The sequence below is a fragment of the Rhinolophus ferrumequinum genome, chromosome 14, assembly GCF_004115265.2.
Source record: "Rhinolophus ferrumequinum isolate MPI-CBG mRhiFer1 chromosome 14, mRhiFer1_v1.p, whole genome shotgun sequence".
Taxonomy (NCBI): Eukaryota; Metazoa; Chordata; class Mammalia; order Chiroptera; family Rhinolophidae; genus Rhinolophus; species Rhinolophus ferrumequinum.
This window is the reverse complement of record NC_046297.1, coordinates 40,840,050-40,852,781: the sequence shown is the minus strand read 5'-3', so window position 1 is coordinate 40,852,781 and position 12,732 is coordinate 40,840,050. Positions and strand designations below refer to the sequence as shown.

At 37.5% G+C, this 12,732-nt stretch overlaps 1 protein-coding gene across 11 annotated transcripts in view; it reads right to left on the bottom strand.

Moving 5' to 3' along the window:
- The window catches only part of VPS13B (vacuolar protein sorting 13 homolog B), a 719,992-nt gene extending 719,430 nt beyond the window's left edge, over nt 1–562 (bottom strand). For 9 of the 11 annotated variants that reach the window (XM_033126656.1, XM_033126657.1, XM_033126651.1 and 6 more), the window contains exon 1: nt 7–562. The gene's annotated coding sequence lies outside the window, so the exon portion shown is untranslated. The remainder of the gene's footprint in view (nt 1–6) is intronic. The other 2 variants (XM_033126652.1, XM_033126653.1) reach the window with 2 other exon arrangements.
- Between the last annotated feature and the right edge of the window lie 12,170 nt (nt 563–12,732).

Here is a 12,732-nt window from a genome sequence, read left to right as displayed (position 1 = left end):
CCTCACCAAAGTGGCCGCACGCCTCCTCCACAAGCAGAAACTCAAGTGGACTCTGTGTTCCAGCTGTGACTTCCTCCCTAATGCAACTCCCCTCAACTCGACTGGCGAAGAGTGAGAGGAGAGGTGGCGACCTGAAGATAGGGAGTCCCTTCAAGTAGAATGAAGTGCGAGCGGCTCCCTCTACGGCTGCCGCACCCCTTCACCAGACACAAGGCCCTCGCTTCCTAGGACCCAGCAGGATCTACCACTATAGAACCAGAGCCAGAAGGGAGCCATCTCCGCCCTACTGCACCCTCGCATGACACTCACGCCAAAGCGTATGGTGCCGTCCTCTCCACCTCCTGGTACCTGGCACTCGCCCCGGCGGCGGCGCAGCTCCCGTATGGCTCCACTTCCGGGTGTGGCCCCACTCGGTGCTCAAAACAAATTGTCCCTCCACCGCCAAAACGCGAACTCCTCAGCATGACCCGACTTCTCAGGCTGGAGAATCCATTCAGTATGTCTTCTAGGAGGAGGCCTCTTACACTCGGCTAGCCTGCATCCCCACTACGACCCCGCCAGTGATCAGGAAATGCCTCTAGGAAGTGCCCTAGGGAGGTGGCGGACCGTAAAGTGGAGACACCCGAGATCCGGAAGTGGTGCGAGAGAGAGAGAGAGAGAGAGAGCGAGAGAGAGAGAGAGAAGAGAGAGACAGAGAGAGACAGAGAGAGACAGAGAGACAGAGAGAGAAGAGAGAGACAGAGAGAGAGACAGAGAGAGACAGAGACAGAGACAGAGACAGACAGCACAGAGACAGACACAGAGACAGACACAGAGACAGACAGACAGAGAGAGACAGAGAGAGAACAGAGGCTGCGGGTTGCTGGATGCCAAAAGTACGCACTGCCGGGGGTCCGATGAGGAGGAAGAAAGCGCGGGTTCTAGTGTTTAAATCCCTGAAAGAGAGAGCTATTCTTTCTCTCGGGTAATGGAAGGCCTGAGAAGAGGAACGTGGGTTCAGTGGCCAGGGCGATAGCAATACGGCGGAAGGTAGGAGAAGCGGGTGGTGGGAGGCAGATTTAAAAGTAGATGCGAGGTTCATTTGATGAAGGAAGGGTGGCGTGGAAAGAAATTGAAGGGAGTCGACTGTTGCAATTTAAGATAATCCGTTTTGCCCGCAGGTGTAAACAAGCTCTCGCGTTCTTTTACTTTAGCGAAGCAGTGGTTTCGCTAAATTTGCTGATAAGGGGCACGGAAGAAATGGTCAAAGAAGGTTGTGAAGAACCATTGGTTTGCAGACTAATGGGATTTCGGAAAGTGAGTGGGAATATCGGAAGAAAGAAGGAAATGAGACTCCTAGAGACAAGTGAAAAGAAATAGCAGATAAGGAATGAACTCAGAGTTTTAGGAGTCACTTGGTTTTATTAGGCTGAAATGAATCTATAAAATATCTTCTAGTACCTGCAAGGTAACAAAGTCAAGAAACTCAAATACCTAACTTGGAAAAATATAAACTAAGCTTAAAGGAATGGCTCAATAGGACATGCTGCCTAATTTTTGACCAGTGTCTCTTATGTTTGGTAACCTATGAAAAAAACACCTACCACTGCATTTTAAAAGTATAAAGTTTTTAAAATACCCACCCATGTTTTCGTTGCATTTAATTGAAAATATTTAATAAGTAAATTCCTAAAGCTCTTTACTGCAATTCAAGTTATGATTTCTTGAAAGTTTTAGAAACTGCAAAAGCAAACAGGCCTAAGTGAGGATGCCAAAGTGTCTAGATTTTAATTTTGTTAATGAACTAAGTTTAAAAAGATAAAGAGAAGCAGTTAATTGCTAATTTAGAGTAACTGTCCCCTCATAAGCCTTGATAAATAACCCAAGTAATTTCAATCTTATTAAAACTGAGTAAATTAATAAGTAAATTATCTAAGTAATTTCTTAGTTATCTGCTTCACCTGGAAAGCAAACAGGTTGAAGTCATGACTCAGAAGTTTCACTATAAAGAAAAGTTGTATGAAAGCCCTAGGTGGTCTAGAAGAGGAGCAGCAAATCTTATTTTTCCAGAGAAAGAAAAAGGGCCTAGTCTTATTTGTGTGGCAATTTAATTAAAAAAGAATGGTGTTTTAATATAAATTAGCCAGAACATTGAGGGCTAGAGGGAGCTGGAGTGTATTTCTTTTCCCTCTGGTAGGTTATACTCTGGTAAAATAGTTTCTCCTGACTGCTGGTCTTGTTCAGAAGACCAGAATGCTCTGGTGTATTTCAAAATAGCTCCTTTTCCTCTCCCCCTGCCAGAAACACAAGGGAATTTTTCTCTATTCACTGTGAGGACCTGATAGAGCTCCTGCAGGTAAAACTCACAAAAATGTGGAGACCTCCCTATGAATGGGTCTCCCTGGAGTTTTTAATTGTCCGACTTGTCTATAGTGAGCCTTCAACTATTTGTCACTTACGATTTAGGTTTTCCTACCCTGACAGTGCTTCCCTAGGAGATTTCTGCTCATAGGTTTCTGCTGTGTTAAGTTGTGATTCTCTGTATTCACCCATCTCTCTCCAATTTGGGGAACAGTGGTTTCCCTGTGACCTAACTTCTCTGGTGGATCTAACAGTTGGTGATACTTCATTTTATTCAGCTTTTTACTTGTTGTTAAATGGAGTGATAACTTCTAAGCTACTTATGTACTGGACCAGAAATCAAAACTCTCAGGTGAAGTTCTTAAATATTTGAGCAATGTTTAAAAGGTAGAAAAAGACACCTTTATAATTTATTTTTCTATTATGTGTAGTGTATGTATGAGATCTTCAAGTACAGGAACTTGTGTCCCTTGCACGTTACATATTATGTGATTCTTAATAGGTTATATGGCAGTGATTGATTTAACAATTATTCAATAAATCTGTTTTCCTCCTGTGCACATGGCTAGATTATTATTAGGGCTCTGTTACAGTCAGGTGTTGGAAAGTAACTGAGTTCTGACCACCTGAATGTGGGGTAGAAGTGTAGGTACAGGCCTGGCTCATAAAAACCTTCCATATAACAGTTTTACTGTTTCCCCCATCACCAAACTAGATAAATGGGATGTAACAGAGGACTCCAGGATCCAGCAAGGAGATACCAAGGACAAAAAAAAATAGGAGGCTGACTCTGTGAATCAGTGCCTAGGGGAACACAAGCTGCTAATTAGTAATATCCATTAGAATTTTTTGCATGATTGAGAAATAAACTACTGTTTACATTACTGAGATTTGAGGTTTTTGCTGTTATAGGAAATGTTATTTTAAGTAGCACATAGGTAAATAGATAATAGACATGAGCTGAACTTAATCTATTCAACTTTTTATCTTCAAGAACATTAAAAGTGTGACTTGATTTACTCATGAAATTATTGTTTAATTAAATTTTAAAATATACTTACCTAGACAATCACTGTTACCCATTGAGTATTCTTTGCATGTTATATTAGATTGGTGCAAAAGTAATTGCAGTTTTTGCAACTATTTTTAACCTTTTAAATTGCAATTACTTTTGCACCAACCTAATACCTTGTTCCTTTTATAACAAAATTATGGCATGATGAGGAAACTCAGACATGGAAAAGTGAACTACCTGTGGTCACAGCCAATCAATCCAACTCTTAGGACTTCAAGTCTCCATGAGAAAGAAAACAGGAAACAGAAAATTAAAAAGCATTAATTATTATAATCATAGAATAACAAAGGAAGTTTCCTGGACATAGAGTAATACTAAGTAGCTTCACAAAACATTTCTGACTAGATTCCTAAAGAGTTACAGCACATAAAAATTTATAATGTAGCTTCAGAGTTAACTGTAAAAAAGTATCTGTCCAAGTCATATAGGTATTATCTCACTATGAAAGCTGGACATAGTATAGTTCATAAGAAGTCCAGTTAGTAGGAAATCAATAATAATCATGGTTGCTTCAAGTTATTTAAATATATTAGTTTGGTATTCTGAATTCACTCATGAACTCAAAGACATTTTTTGAATGTCCACTATGTGGGATATACCATACTATGCACTGAGGCATGCCTACATAGAAAGAGCTCAGTTTCATTGGAATGACAGACATAAATAACTAATTAATATATGTACAACGGAATAATACTCAACCATAAGAAAAGGTGAACTACTGCCATTACGACAAGTATAGATCTTGAAATGTATCATTCTAAGCGAAATAAGTCAGACAGAAAAAGTTGAGAACCATTATGACTTCACTCATGTGGAATATAAAACTGAAAGCAACAAACGAGCAAGACAAACAAAAAGTTATAGACACAGACAACAGTTTAGTGGTTACCAGAGGGTAAGGGGAGAGGGATGGTGGTAGAAGGGGGTAAAGAGGGTCAAATAATATGGTGATGGAGGGAGAACTGACGGAGTCGGGAATTCACAATGCAAAAGATTGATGATGTACTATAGAAATGTACACTTGAAACCTGTATAATTTTACTAACCAATGTCATCCCAATAAATTTAATGAAATTTTTAAAATAAAAATATGATTAAGTGAAATATACACAAAGTGCGGTGTGATGGGAAAAACTCATTTAGCACTGTGTGAGGACATGATTCAACTTCTACCCAACTACAAAACAATGTACTTTTTCCACTGACCTAAGTCTTTCAAAGAAAATCAGGAAAGTCCCTGTAATTCTCACTAAAATTAAATTCGTGAACTCATCCTAGAAAAAGTGCTACATACCTCATTGCTGAATATCACTACACTTTCAAAGTACTGCCCTTGGGAAGCTATGCACTGACGCCAGCACCTAATCCACCCTTCAAAACAATTTTGGAACTCTTTCTGGAATGGCCATCAGAGCTGTCGTCATATTATCCTTGATGTCCTAAATGTCATCAAAATGTCTTCCTTTCAGTATTTATCTTTAGGTAAAGAAAGAAGTCATTGGGGGCCAGATCAGGTGAGTAGGGAGAGTGTTCCATTACAGTTATTTGTTTACTGGTTAAAAACATCCTCACAGACAGTGCCGTGTGAGCATTCTCGTGATGCAAGAGCGATGAATTATTGGCAAAAAGTTAAGGTCGTCTAAGTTTTTCACACAGCCTTTCCAGCATTTCCAAATAGTAAACATGGTTATCTGTTTGTCCAGTTGGTACAAATTTGTAATGAATAATCCCTCTGATATCAAAAAAGGTTAGCAACATCATTACAACAAGTTCACGAACTTAATTGTCAGACCTCATTCATATAATTAAATATATGTTAAAATGAAAGAGAGCTCTGACTTTCAAATGTTTTACCTATAGTTAGAAATATAGTTTACACCATGGCTCAATATTTGTATAGTATATGCACTGAGAACTCGCACAAAACTATAATTGAGTACATGTGATGCATTCTATTTTGTTACTATTTTTTTCTAAATAGTTTCGTGACCTACTAAATTGATACTATGAGCTACTTAATGGTTTGCAACTCAGTCTAAAAAACTAAACAAAGTTGTATATTTATCAACATTAATAAATCTAAAAATATATAACATTGAGAAAAAACCATAAGTATAGCATATCATATAGTATATGAGTATACGCGATAGTATAAAGTATATGTGATATGCTATATAGTATATATGATATACTGTAATGACGAGCAGGGAAAAGAAGGAGAAGGGACACAAACTAGAATGGGGCCAATTAATTACTTTATCAATGTCTAACCAATTTAGCAATTTTCAATAGCAAAAGACAAAGACAATAGAATGTGCTAATGACAGAAATTAAAGTGGTTAAGACTAAACTATACATTGATACCAATGTCACATCAAAGGAGTACACATAAGTTTAAGAAATCCCAACATATGTTTACTATTGATCAAAAATCACTTGGCTAAATACACAAATAACATCAGTAAGGAGTATCCAAAAGCAGTACTGAGCTGTATAGGATAGTAACTATTACAGTAGATGTCAAAAGCTCATCAAACTGGGGGAGAACAGCACTGAAAAAGTCATAAATCAAAACTTTGTCAGGTTTGTAGCTGAGAGAAACTCAGGTGGGAGCACACCGCTGCTTGTTAGTTCCCAAGAATGCTGCTGCTGCTGCTGCTGCTGCTGTTGTTGTTAGAAGTCAAGGCGTCTTCAGATGCTGCATATAAGTTTTCAAGGTGTTAACAATCTGAAGACTGTTGCTGTTGTTGTCGCCCTTATTGTTAGAAGTTAGGACGTCTTCTGATGTTGTAAGCTGCGAGCTGCATACAACTTTTCTAGATGCTAACAAGTTCTCAAGAAGGCTAACCATGGGGAGGCTGGGAACCAGCCAGACCTCACCAGGTTCGTGGCTGAAAGTCAGGACATCCCCTGGTGTTGTAAGCTGCATGTCGCTGGAAGTCTTCAAAATGCTAGAATGATGAGAAATCACCAATGACAAATGACCAAATGATGAAATAATAATAATTAATTACACTGCCAACTGAAGTCTATTTTATATATTTTTTCAGATGTACCTTAAAGCCAAGTTTCTTGTTCCTGCCTCCCCTTTTGGGAATGGCCAGTTCCAGGAGGATTTAGCAGTTACTGACATGAATGTTGCCTGTCCGACCAAAGGGCCAATTCATCCGGCTAAGCAATATCTACTGTTCTTGCTTGGGACCATCAGCCCAAGGTCTTCCAAAGCCTGGCAACGTTCCTGTCACATCATCCTGATATAACTTAGCTACTTCTTTTCTTCATCTGCTGATGTGGGTGAAACAGACTGAACAAAGGAGGAGTTCTCTCAACCCCTGATCAAGAATTTCTTTAACCCTAAGCTAACTATCACCTCACAACAGGGACAGAACAACAAACATCATCTCATGTCTCCCCTGCTCGGGAGAATGAGACCAAACAAAACAACCTCATCTCATGTCTCCCCTGCTTGGGAGAATAAGACCAAAGGGGGACAGAAAAGCAACCTCATTCCATATCTCCCCTGCTCAGGAGAATGAGACCCAGAAAGCAACATCATCTCATATCTCCCTTGCTTGGGAGAATGAGACCAAAGAGGAAGTTTACTCAACCCCTGATCACAGCACAGAAATCACCTCACATACAAGAACAGACAAAAGCTAATAGACAAAAGCTCACATCAACCAATGAAGACAAATTTTCTTCAACATCTTCCCTACATATACGAGGTGTGATCAAACAATACGGTGAATGTTTAAATTTTAAAAAATGTTTTACCAGCCCGGTGGCTCTGGCGGTTGGAGCTCCGTGCTCCTAACACCAAAGGCTGCCAGTTCGATTCCCACATGGGCCAGGGGGCTCTCAACCACAGGGTTGCCAGTTCAATTCCTCAACTCCTGCAAGGGATGGTGGGCTGTGCCCCCTGCAACTAAGATGAAACACAGCACCTTGAGCTGAGCTCCCAGATGGCTCAGTTGGTTGGAGCGCATCCTCTCAACCACAGGTTGTCTGTTCAACTCCCGCAAGGGATGGTGGCTGCGCCCCCTGCAATTAAGATTGAAAGGAAAACGACTTGGAAAAAGTCCTGGAAGTACACATTGTTCCCCAATAAAGTCCTATTCCCCTTCCCCAATAAACATCTTTAAAAAAAAAAAAGAAAGAAAGAAGAAAGAAAGAAAGAAAGAAAGAAAGAAAGAAAGAAAGAAAGAAAGAAAGAAAGAAAAAGAGATGAACTTTCAAATAGCTTTAAAAAAAAAATTTATCACCGATGGACACTGTCTTATTAGGGAGACCACTTCAGGGATGGTGTAGATGCCTGATCACTGCAGTGTACACCTGAAGCTGAAGCTGAACGGTAATAAATGTCAACAATAATTTTACATATATATTTTTAAAAATGTATATATATATGTATATATATATATATGTATATATTTACAAGAAGTGGAGTACAGCATTAGGAATAGAGACTGGAAATGTAACGGCAGTATGCGATGTCACAGGGGTAGTAGATTGGGGGAGAGGGGTTATCACTTTGTGAGGGATATAAATGATAAGGATCTATTACATTGTTTTGTACATTATTTGAAACTAATAAAAAAGTCACCCCAATAAACTTTAATTAAAACAATAAATAATAATGCCAACATTAAAAACATTTATTACAATAAAAGACTCATTGCCATTTTTCCCCCTCACTTCGAACACACTTATCCCATTGTTCTTGCCACTTCCTGAAGCAGTTCTGGAAGTCAACTTTCATGAGTGTCTTTAGTTAATGCTGTCATGGCTGCCTCAATGTCCTGAATCTATTCAAAACGTTTACCTTTCATGGTTGTTTGACTTTGGGGAAGAGCCAGAAGTTGCATGGTGCCAGATCTGGTGAATAAGGTGGATGAGGACACACTGTAATGTTTTTGACAGAAATTGCATACCAGAAGCTATGTGTGACATGGAGTCTTTCTGTTATGATCAAAACATACGGTGAATGCTGCTACCAAGTGCCATCCAACAGAAAGGCAGCGCATCAAACCTTAGTAACAGTGTGTGACAAGTTTCAACTTGTTCGGTGCAGTCAGTGTAAGCTATGGTTGAGAGAAGGTGTGTTTTAAAGTGTGCCGTAAATCATGGATCACGAAAAATGTATTAACATGAAATGGGAAAACAATTTCATCCTCCATTATGACAATGCTCTGTGTCACACATTGCTTCTGGTATGGCAATTTCTGTCAAAAACATTACAGTGTGTCATCCACCTGAATCAGGACATTGAGGCAGCTACAATAGCACAACTGAAGACACTCATGAAAGAGGACTTTCAGAACTGCTTCAGAAAGTGGCAAGAATGATGGGAAAAGTGTGTTTGAAGAAAGGGAGAGTATTTTGAGGGTGATAAATGGCAATGTGTCTTTTATTGTAATACTTTTTTTTAAATTTACACCTACACCATATTTTTCTATCACACCTCATCATGCATATACACAAATTCCAAGAAATGCTATATATTGTGATAGCTACATGCATATTTAGAAATCATATTAAATACTTTTAAGACAAAGATAAATACCAAAGTCAGGATAGTAATTAACTCTAAAGAAGAAGAGAGGGAAGAATAAAATGGGGGAAGGGAATACAAGGTACTTCAATTGTATCTGTAGTGTTTTATTTTTTTTTAAATAAGGCAAAATATTAGTATTTGACAAGAGTTTGGTAATGGTATAGCTGTTTTTGTTCTTTTATATATGTACAAAATACTTGATAAAAACTGGAACTCTCATACACTACTACTAGTAGGAATGTAAGATGATACAGTAGTTAACCATGTTTTTCACTGTTGAAAATAGTTTGGCAGTTTCTAAAAAGAAACATACACCTACCATACAACACAGACATTCTACTCCTAAGTATATACCAAAGAAAAATGAAAAAAGTCCACAAAAAGATTTGTACAAAAATGTACAAACAAAACTGAGGGAGCAAATCAAGATGAAGAAAAACATGGGACACAAGAAACAGGAAATCCAACACAGAAGAGATGTATAAGGAATCCCTAGGAAAATAGTGAGGAGGGTTTTCAAGAAGGTTGCTCTGTGCCCATCATGCAGGACAAATAGTCCACGTTAGATGGAAAATTTGTGGTCAAGGACAGTGCAGGGTCCTTTTCTCTCTTGCCAGCCTTCCTCCTCAGAGGAAAGAGATATGTGTAGTCAAAGTCAGTGAAACCGCTGAATTTACTGATGAGTTCCACGATGGTATATGACTAAGAATAAATAATGAGATAATAAAAAATTATGATTTAAACTGAAAAAAAAATGTACAAACAAGATCATTTGTAATATCAAAAATGGTAGGAAAAAAATCCAAATATCCATCAATGGGTGGATGGTTAAATGAGTTGTGATATAGATATGCAATGGAATACTACACTGCAATAAAATTAGGAAATATTGATACATGCAACTACATGGAAGAAACTCAAAATAATTATGATGAATGAAAGAAACCAGACAAAAAGAGCAATACTGTATTATTGTACTAATATAAAATACAAGAAAATGCAAACCCATGTTTACTGACAGAAAGATGATCATTGGGTGCAGGCAGACAGGGTTGTACAGCTGCATGGAATTATAGAGGCCTGTGGAAACTTTTGAAGGTGATGAAAATGTATATTTTCTTAATTGTGATGAATTCATAGAATTATATATATTTCAAAATCTATCAAATTATAAATTTTAAATATATATATATATGCAGTTCATTGTATATCAAGTATATCAAAATAAGTCTTTTTAAAATAGAAATGAGTTAGATCTACATATACTAGCCTAGAAAGAGTCCACAATATCATAGCAGCATTATTCATAAGACCAAAAAGTGGAAACAATCCAAATGTCCATCAACTGATAGATGAAAATAAAATATAGTATATACATACAATGGAACACTATTTAGCAATAAAAGTAAGGGAATACTGCTATATGTAACATGCATGCCCAAAGCTTGATGCATGCTCAGAAAGGATTTGAGTGGACTCTAAGCTTGCACCTCTGATATTTAGGGTCTGTAGAAACAGGAAATGAAAGCTAAGGCAGACTTATTGATGGTCTGTCCAAGCATTGAAGGGTTGCCTCTGTTCAGAGCCAATCTGAAAAAAATGAGATGGTTTTTTTCTTTTTGGCTCAAGGCATTTAATCTCTCAAGTCACTGCCTGACCATTGAGATAATGCAACAGAGACTTAGATGACCACACACAAAAAAGAAATTCAGTCTTTGCAAAACGAGTATAGGAAAGTCACTACACAATGGATGACTACAACCCTCAACATAAGAACACAGCAAACTGAAGGTAGGAGGGTGGTTCTGATCTCCAGAGTTATAGAATTCAAAAATGTCCAGTTTCGTTTTTTGGGGGGTGGTTTTGGTTTTTAAATCACAAGGTATACAAAGAAACAGGAAAGTATGGCCCATTCACAGGGAGAAAAAGTGAAAGAAAACATCCTTGAGAAAGCTCAGACATTGGACATACTAGGCAAAGACTTTAAATCAACTGTCTTAAATATACTCAAAGAACTTAAGAAAACCATGGATAAAGAACTAAAGAAAAGCAGGAGAATAACATATGAATAAATAGAGAAAATCAGTACAGAGACAGACATTATGAAAAGAAACCAAGTAGGAATTCTAGAGCTAGAAAAGTAAATAGCTATAATTAAAAATTCACTAGAGAGGTTCAAGAGCAGACTTGAACAGGTGGAAGAAAGATCAAGAAACTTGGAGCTAGGACAACTGAAATCCAATCTGAGGAGCAGAAAGGAAAAATAATGGGGATAAAACAGAGTCAAAAAGCTTGTGGGACACAGGTAAGTATCCCATAATTGTGAGTGTCTCAGAAAAAGAGAGAGACAGAGAATGGGACAGAAAGAATATGACCGTAAACATTCCAATTTTAACAAAAGATATGAATCTACACATCCAAGAAGCTCAACAAACTACGAGTAGGATATATTCAAACAGATTCATACCAGGACACATTGTATTAAAACTGTTAAAAAGCAAAGAGAGACTGAACAAGCAGTGAGAGAAAAGTGAATTGACATGCCCAAGGCCTCCTCTGTAAGACTAACAATCCTATTTCTCATCAGAAACCATGAAGGCCTGAAGGCTTTGGGAAAACATATTTAGAATGCTGAAAAGGGAAAAAAACCTGTCAACTAACAATTCTATATCTGCCAAAACTAACCTTCAAAAATGAAGGTGGAATAATGACATTACCCAGCAAACAAAAGCTGAGGGGGTTTTAGCTATGAGACCAACCCATTAAGAAATGCTAATCGGACTCCTTCAGGCTGAAATGAAATGACACTAGACAATAATTCAAGGCCATATGAAGCAAGAAAGACTGGCAGTAGTGTTAACTACATAGGTAAATGAATAAGCTAGTATTATGATATTTTTGGCTTGTAACTATTCTTTTTGTTTCTTTAATGATTTAAAAGATAAGTGCATGAGACAATATAACTATATGTTACTGGGCAACAGTTAATAATTTGTGACAGTAAAAACATAAAGCAGGGAGACAAAGCTGTATAGTAGCAAAGTTTTTGTATGCCATTGAAGCTGTTTGTGTGAATTCAAACTAGATTGTTCTAAATTTACAATATTACATGTAATATCCATGATAACTACTAAGAAAATAAAAAATATAATAGAGAAATGGAAAGGAACAAAAAGATACAAGAAAAAAATCAATTAAACACAAATGAAGGCAGTATTAGAGGAATTAAGGAATAAAAAATATATGACATAAAGAAAACAACAAAATGGCTGAAGTAAGTTCATCTTAAGAAGTAACAACCTTAAATGTAACTGAATTAAATTTACAAATTAAAAGACAGATTGGCAGAGTAGAGTAGGTTTATAAGAAAAGCATAATCCTTAATTTTTTGAGGAACCTCCATACCGTTTTCCATAGTGGCTTTACCAATCTACATTCCCACCAGCAGTGTATGAGGGTTCCTTTTCCTCCACAACTTCTCCAACACTTGTTATTACTTGTCTTATTGATAACAGCCATCTTAACAGGTGTGAGGTGATAGCTCATTGTGGTTTTAATATACATTTCCCTAATAGATAGTGAAGTTGAGCATTTTTTTCATATAACCGTTGATCATTTGTATGTCTTCTTGGGAGAAGTCTGTTCAGAACCTCTGCCCATTTTTTAATTGAATTGTTTATTTTTTTGTTGTTAAGTTGTATGAATTCTTCATATATTTTGGATATTGGCCCCTTATCAAAAGTATTGTTTGCAAATATTT